The sequence below is a fragment of the Rosa chinensis genome, chromosome 2, assembly GCF_002994745.2.
Source record: "Rosa chinensis cultivar Old Blush chromosome 2, RchiOBHm-V2, whole genome shotgun sequence".
NCBI lineage: Eukaryota > Viridiplantae > Streptophyta > Magnoliopsida > Rosales > Rosaceae > Rosa > Rosa chinensis.
This window is the reverse complement of record NC_037089.1, coordinates 72,328,910-72,336,153: the sequence shown is the minus strand read 5'-3', so window position 1 is coordinate 72,336,153 and position 7,244 is coordinate 72,328,910. Positions and strand designations below refer to the sequence as shown.

At 37.6% G+C, this 7,244-nt stretch overlaps 1 long non-coding RNA gene across 2 annotated transcripts; it reads left to right on the top strand.

Annotated features, from left to right (window-relative positions):
• Positions 1-3,434: 3,434 nt before the first annotated feature.
• LOC112190679 lies at positions 3,435-5,082 on the top strand. Of its 2 annotated transcripts, none has more exons than XR_002932516.2 (4): positions 3,435-3,611; positions 3,982-4,042; positions 4,145-4,226; positions 5,026-5,082. It is a non-coding gene; the product is annotated as an uncharacterized LOC112190679 (long non-coding RNA). The 2 variants fall into 2 exon arrangements; XR_005805999.1 differs by having other exon boundaries at positions 4,171-4,226; positions 5,026-5,040.
• The last annotated feature ends 2,162 nt before the right edge of the window (positions 5,083-7,244 follow it).

Sequence of the window (7,244 nt, the reverse complement as noted above, 5' to 3'; positions counted from 1 at the left end):
AACCGGTATTAAATACGGGACTTGACACATATAGGAAATGCATGCATTTGTGAAATTGGCTTCGATATTTGCAAGGGGGTTAGTGTGAATCACCCGACACTCCCATGTTTCCATTAATTTGAAAACCCAAATTTAATTTTCTAGTTCGTTAATTAGTTGTTTAGTTTATTTTTCGGTTGCGTTTAATTTAGTTGATTCCCAATTCAAAACCCCTACAAATTTCGACTCATTTGTGCATATCCACCGCTAGGCGCTTAGTTTTGATTAGGTTTTGGTGAAAACCAAAGCCGAGCATTGTTAAGGCTTGGTGCCTTAGATTAGCCTTTTTATTCACTTTATTTTTATTTGGTTTGCTTAGTGACTTTAGTTCCGACCACCCAAGGATTGTGGGTTAACCACTAATCCCCGTGGTACGATAAACTTTGGGCATAATATTTCCCTATTTTGACAATGATACGTACGCTTGCGTAAAGGTGTATCCAAGTCAAGCACCTGGTTTCAGTGGATCAGATATTGCTAGAACTCCAGCCACTTCTCCATCTATGGCTACTAGAATCCCAGTTTGAGCCAGCCCTTCAGCTTCTGCTACGTAGTCTTCTGCATCGAGTGGAACTGCAATGTCGTTCCCCACAATTATTTCCTTGCCCTGAACAATAGCCTTCACCCCGTGACCATTAATGGAGGCAAAGTCATGCGCTTCTGGCCCGGCTGGATTCTCTTCATCTTCTCTGAATTTTTTGGCATACTCAACAATGGCCTTGGCCAAGGGGTGTTCACTATTAACCTGAAATGTATGGGTCATAAAGAACTGTTAACATATATGCTCAGACGTTGATTTGATTCTGAAAAACATTTCAGTCCATCTAATAAAGTAGATATAACAATTGCTTACACAGGTTAAAAGCCTACCTCAGCTGCAGCAACAAGTTCATAGAATTCCCAAAGCACTATATTTTTCATGAGTCGTGGGTTAACAACCAGTGGCTTCCCAATTGTAGAGTCCCTGTCTTGTCGAACACAATGCAGTCCACCTACAACATCAATAATCACATTCATAGGAAGCAAACCCAAATTTTCTGGGAGGGCATGGTCATCAAGGTCCACAACTTGGTGAACCAAATAAAAATATACAGCAGCAGTTATAACTTGAAATGAATATATACAACTCTTAAAAGAAAATCCTACAATATCCCTTCAAGTAAACCAAACAGAAAACATACAGGAACAATGAAATTGCATTATAAGTTTATAACACATACCAGTGGCACAAAGAATTTAGAAATGCGGTCAGCAAACTTCTGAACAGGAGCTTTTGCCATCTGAGCTGACTTAACAAGCCCCACTATACCTGTGTTGTGGTTATACTGTAAGAAAAAAATGCAAAATAAATTACAATCCAAGGAATTCCAGATCACAATAACCTAAAACAAAAAGAAAATCAAAAGCAAATTCTCACGGATCCAAGTATCCAAAAACAAAAACTAAAACAGAAAAGGAACGCATATATACCATCAGGCTTGGGGACGACGGCCAGGTCCTCCCTTTGGAAACATTCCGATGACCTCGCCACCTCCATACCTGTGTTTGCTGATCTCATCTCTTCTTGCTCATTGATTCTGGAAAAGAAAGCTTATGGGAAGGACAGGGAACAGATCTATGAGGCATGTGAAACGGTGTCTGTCGGTAGCCGAGGTCGGTCTAGTGGTGAGAACCAAGTTTTGTTCATCTCTCTCTACTACTCAGTGGTGATGGCGGTGTGAGGTGTTGAAGATCGTGGGCAAGCGTCGGAAACAACAGAGACGGAGAGGATTGTATGTGACCACGGGTTTGAAAGGAAAAAGAGGCTAAAAGGGTATTAGGGTTAGTATATTTGTCAAGGGCAGTGTGTTTTTTTTTTTTTTTTTTTTTTCAGAACAATATAATTTTTTTTTGTTGCCACTGACTTCCGTGTGAGATACATTCAAAACTCTCACTGATATCTGTGTGAGATACATTCAAAACTCTCACTGATATCCGTGTGAGATACACATTTGAAGATTTACACCGAATTCCGTATGCATATCTTTTTCTCACACAGATGTCTGTATCTTCATTGAGCACAGATATCTGTGTAATGCTCGTTTCACACAGATATCTGTGTCAAACTATTTTAGCGACGAAAAACCGTCTCCCTACAATTCATATAGCACAAAAAAATATGATTTTTTAATAAACTTATATTTAATATATATATAAATATGTGTGAACTGGGCTTCACACGGACAACCGTGTGAGTAAATGATAAAATATTTTATTTTTCACACGGAAGTCTGTATGTGATGTTTTTTCACACAGACTTCTGTAGCTATTGTTATTCCATAAACTCTTGTGGGCCCAATTTTACTTATTTCACACGGTTTTCTGTATATATTGCCAATACACACTGATATCTGTGGCTTTAAAAAATCTGTGTGAGTTAAATCTGTGTGAGATGCCTGTTTTGCTAGTAGTGACAATTTTGGGTTCTTGCAATGGGTTGATTTGTCTAAAAGTCTCAAGCGGCTTGTTTCTGTAATGGGACCTATAGAAACTAAGATGTTACCCCAATTAGTTACATCTTTTTCGAATTTTAGGTTTTCTGGCTTTGGTGATGATTCTGCCAGCGAAGATTAATAAGCAGTGAATCTAAATCTGCATGTGGTTCCTTACGACCAAAGTTGCCGTTTTTACTCTGAAAACGGGTTCGTGGAGGATACTTGAAGGTCTCGAGCATGTTAGCTTCACAGAGAGTGGGTGCTTATTAAACGGTGCTCTACATTGGTTAGAGTTTTTTTTAAACATTGGGTAGAGTTATAAACAAGACAATAAGGAGGAGGATATTTTTGGAGCTAGTTTGAGAATAATCGCTTTCGATTTAGCGGAGGAGGAATTTCAGGCGGTTCTGCCATTACCCAGTAGTTTTCCAAGAAGGTGGTCGGTCTTTTCTCTGCGAGGCCTTGGTATTGGGATCGGGATCACTACTAGAACTCGTCTGTTTGTACTTTGTATATCATTACGATCACAAGACCGCACCTACCATATGGACGAAGGAGGAGTACGGAGTCAAAGAATCTTGGACTAAAGTCTTAGAAATTCCTTTTAAGATATTTACTATATACTAAGCGTCCTACACTGTTCCTAAGCACTGTTCATCACTGTTTCTAAGCACTGTTCATCACTGTTCACATGAGAAATTACGGTTTTGCCCTCATTCTTATTTTTTTAACGACTCCTCCATTGACCTACCAGACGCTTCCATTAGTTTCTTCGTTGTTCTACAGCCGTGTAACCATATAACCAAGATTGCTCTCTCAATTTGGATCTCCGCCGTGAATCTCACTCTCAGCTCTCCCATATCAATATAGTCGACGAACAGGTTTCACCGTGTAACCATATAACCAAGATTGCTTTCTCAATTTGGATCTCCGCCGTGAATCCCACTGTCTGCTCTCCCTTATCGATATCGTCAATTGTTCGGGAAGCTTCTATTGAACAAAGTTATCGAACGCAGATCGATCTTGATTGTTTCACAGTTTCAACTGCATCCCTCAAGCTGCCAGATACTACGGTTGGGCTGATAACAAGTACAAAAGGTTTGGTTTTCAGTGTTTATGTACTAGAGTTGATAGAAAATTTGGGATTTGATCATAGATCGTTGGGGTAGGAAAAAGAAGAGGAGATATTCACGATTTTGGTCCTTTTTTCTGGGGAAGGTTTGGGTTGAGGAAGCTTTCAATAGAAGAAGATGTACGTGTTTGATTTGGTTTTTTTTTTTTCAGTTGTCTAATATTGTGGTTTCGAGTGAGTGTTTTGATTTTTGATTTTTTGTGTATTTATATATGTGATTTTGTGTGAAATTTTCTGAGTTATATATATATTTTTTCAATTATTTTGTGCTGTCAGAATTAGCAGATGTATTGAATATGCTTTTGTTGATATTGGGTTGTGATTGATTGCTTGCAGGTTTTGCTTGCTCGTACTGTTTCTTCGAAGTGATTTATTTGTGAGATCGTCTGTATTCCAGGTGAGTGTTTTTTTTGAAATTTTGTAGATAATTTCATAGCATAGGTGGTTGGATATTGAGTTTCTTAAACGAGATTCAATTAGATTGTGCTGTTCTGTATAGGTTTTATATCGGTCTTGACGTTTTAGGGATTTGGTTTATCTTCGGCTTTGGGAATCTGGTGATTGATTGGAAAGGTTGCAAGGTACGGTTTTGATTTTTACTGTGGATTCACTATGGAATTTAACTGCAAATAAAGGCTATGTCTTAACTTTGATTCATTGCATTGGAGAGAATGATTAGTTTGATTCAAATTTCTTGACAGCATTTTCTTTTGATTAACATGAGAACTGTTGCTCTGATCTGATTCATTATGGGTGATATGTAAGTTTGGTAAAAAGCTAAGCCGGTTTTGCTCATAGATATTTGTCTTGCAGTATAATTTATAAACGTAAAATCTAAATTGCAAAGCTCTGATTTTTGGTGTCGGTGGAGACCTTTAATTGGGTTTCATCACATATATAGACTTACCATGCAGATCTGTATATACTGGTTTCAGGCCTTTAATTGGGTTTTGTAGCTTATAAAGAAAAAATATAACATGAATTGTTTGCATTGTTTTGGTATTCTCATGTCTCTGCTTGAAATTGCTATTCGTATAACCTTAACAATTCGTTTAAAGGCATCTTTGTATCATCATCTTATATAAATTTGTATCCCAAGTTGGAGCATTCATACATCTATACTGGTCTATCCTCCCAACCCATGTTCTTTTCATGATATATACCCATGTTCATTTAAAATGCTTTTGTTTCTCTTTGAACTATTTATATATCAGCATTCTATCTTCAGAGGTGAAGTACCCAAGAAACTTCTTTTCATTCATATTCTAATCCCATGAACACGTTGTACTTGCCTTCTTCAAAATTGAGTACTTGATCAGAAAGAGTAAGTCTTTGGTTACACTGTTCTTGATGTTGGGCTGTCATTGATTTTGCTTGCAGGTTTCGCTTACTACTACTGTTCCTGTTTGAAGTGATTCATTTCTTAGAAGATCAGTGTTTAAGGTCTGAGTTTTTTCTTTTGTTGGATGTTATTGATTTACTATAGCTGTTTATAGTTTTTCGTTATTGAAAAGTATTAAAACAAGAAGATCTACCATCTAAATATATCTGCTAGAAAAGAAACTGTTATTAGAGATGATTGCATTATGATAAATTCAAAGATAGCAAGGGTCAATTTCTCTCTGCATTTTGTATTTCTTGCACATTTGATTTCTTGCACAATTTTGTTTCTTGCAAAATTTTGTTCGACTTACAATGTATGAAATTTTGAAATAAAAAATTACTTCTATGTTATGTCCATGTTGAGTCCTACAATTGAAGGTTTAACCTTCTTCTTCTTCCTTTGTTTTTTTTTTCTCTTTTGTTTTTTTTTTTGTACAAAATTTGGAATTTATATAAGCGGTTCAAACAAGGTGGGTCTTCTTTAGCTTCAATTTTTAGATAACTTGCTGGAATTGATGCGAGAGAATGAGTTTCAACACCAGTATAATAATCATTAGGTCTGGATTTGTGTGATTGTGGGATTTCTTTTTTCATGATAGATATTGTCAGTAAAGGCTGTCTGATGTATTCGATAATGCAGGGGTTTGCGATTATCATATTGGGTTTGTTATGTTGCATATATCTTTTGGTGATATTGTTGTACTTATAGACTCAGTAGCTTGACATGTTTGCATGTTGGTTTTGCTCTTTTCTCTGGGAAATATAATGCAGTTATTTATATCATTGCAAAGAAGAAAATCAGTTTTAAATTGATTAGCCTTCTATACTGATTAAAAGGGAGTTAGCAGTTTTATTTTGATAATTTTGCTATGTTTGTTTTCTTGGTAGTTGCTTTGCTTGGCTCTATTTTTAGCTTCAGTTATCAGTGGTTTGTTGCTAAGCTTTGCATTACAAATCTGTTCATCACCACGTTTTTCTTCTTCCAAATCTGTAGGCAATTGTTTTCAGCAGCGGATGAATGACAACCAAAAAGATGGAAGTGATCTGCGAGACAAGCAAAAAGATGAAGTGGTCTGCCAGTGACATGGTCTGCTCATTATTTTCTTTCTGTAGCTCGGGCGGTGTGTTATACCCGGTCGGCTGTAACGCATGGGGTTTAGCTTTACATAACCAGGGGAAACGAGTGTAGAACAATATATTTTTGACTAGCTATGTCAACAACATTTATATCAATGGTAATGTTAATTCCAAACATAAGTCTCTAGCAGGCGAAACTTGCAGATTTTGTTTGAACACCCGCAGCAACGCGCGGGCACCTATTCTAGTATATATATATATGCCTTGGGATGTCTCTCGTGTGGATTATATATCCATTCTAGAGAACTAATGGTGCGGTTTTGATGAGTTGGAATTGCAAGAAGGTGGGGTTATATAATCCTGAGAAAGAGACATGTATGATCGTTTTTGCAACTGACGCCCTGAAACCTGTTGATACCGGACCCCGAGCTCGTTTTACTGAAATTAAGGCAATTATGTGTCTAGAGACTTTAGTTTCACCCGATAGCTGCTTTTACTTCTCTCTCTAGTATGATACTATTGCCATTCACGACTATCCCCGGTAGTATCCTATATGCTTTTAATTAATCTGGAGATGGTTGGTGCTTTATAAACCTATTAATTGAAGGTAATTTGGTGTTGATCTGCGATTGAATATTGGCTTTAATTTGATTTGTGGACAAAATCAAATGTGAAGGGCCCATGGGCTGACTAGGTTAATTAGGTTATATATGCATCCCTAAGTTAATAGGGTATATATATAGTAAGGTATTACTGCCGCAGGGATTGGCTTTTGGGTGTGAGAGATTAGACAATTAACCTAATTGTATTTAGGGTTTTGGGCAGAGAGTTTATTCTAAAACTCTAATTGTATTCTCTCCAATTGATTATAGTGGAATTTCTCGCTGGCTCCGAAGTGGACGTAGCTCAATCACATTGATTGAGTGAACCACTATAAATTCTTGTGTTCTTGTGTTTGCTTTCTTTTTCGTTGTTTGGTCGCTCATCTAGTTCCATATCAATATTGTGTTTGTAGGCCTCATCAAAAAGCCCGCGGATCAAGTGGGCCGATGGAGGCCCGCCGGCCCGGAGGGCTTTTAGCCCGGCCCGGCCCGTCAAAAAACCCGCAAAAGCCCGCCTTGGTGGGCCGAGGGCCGGCC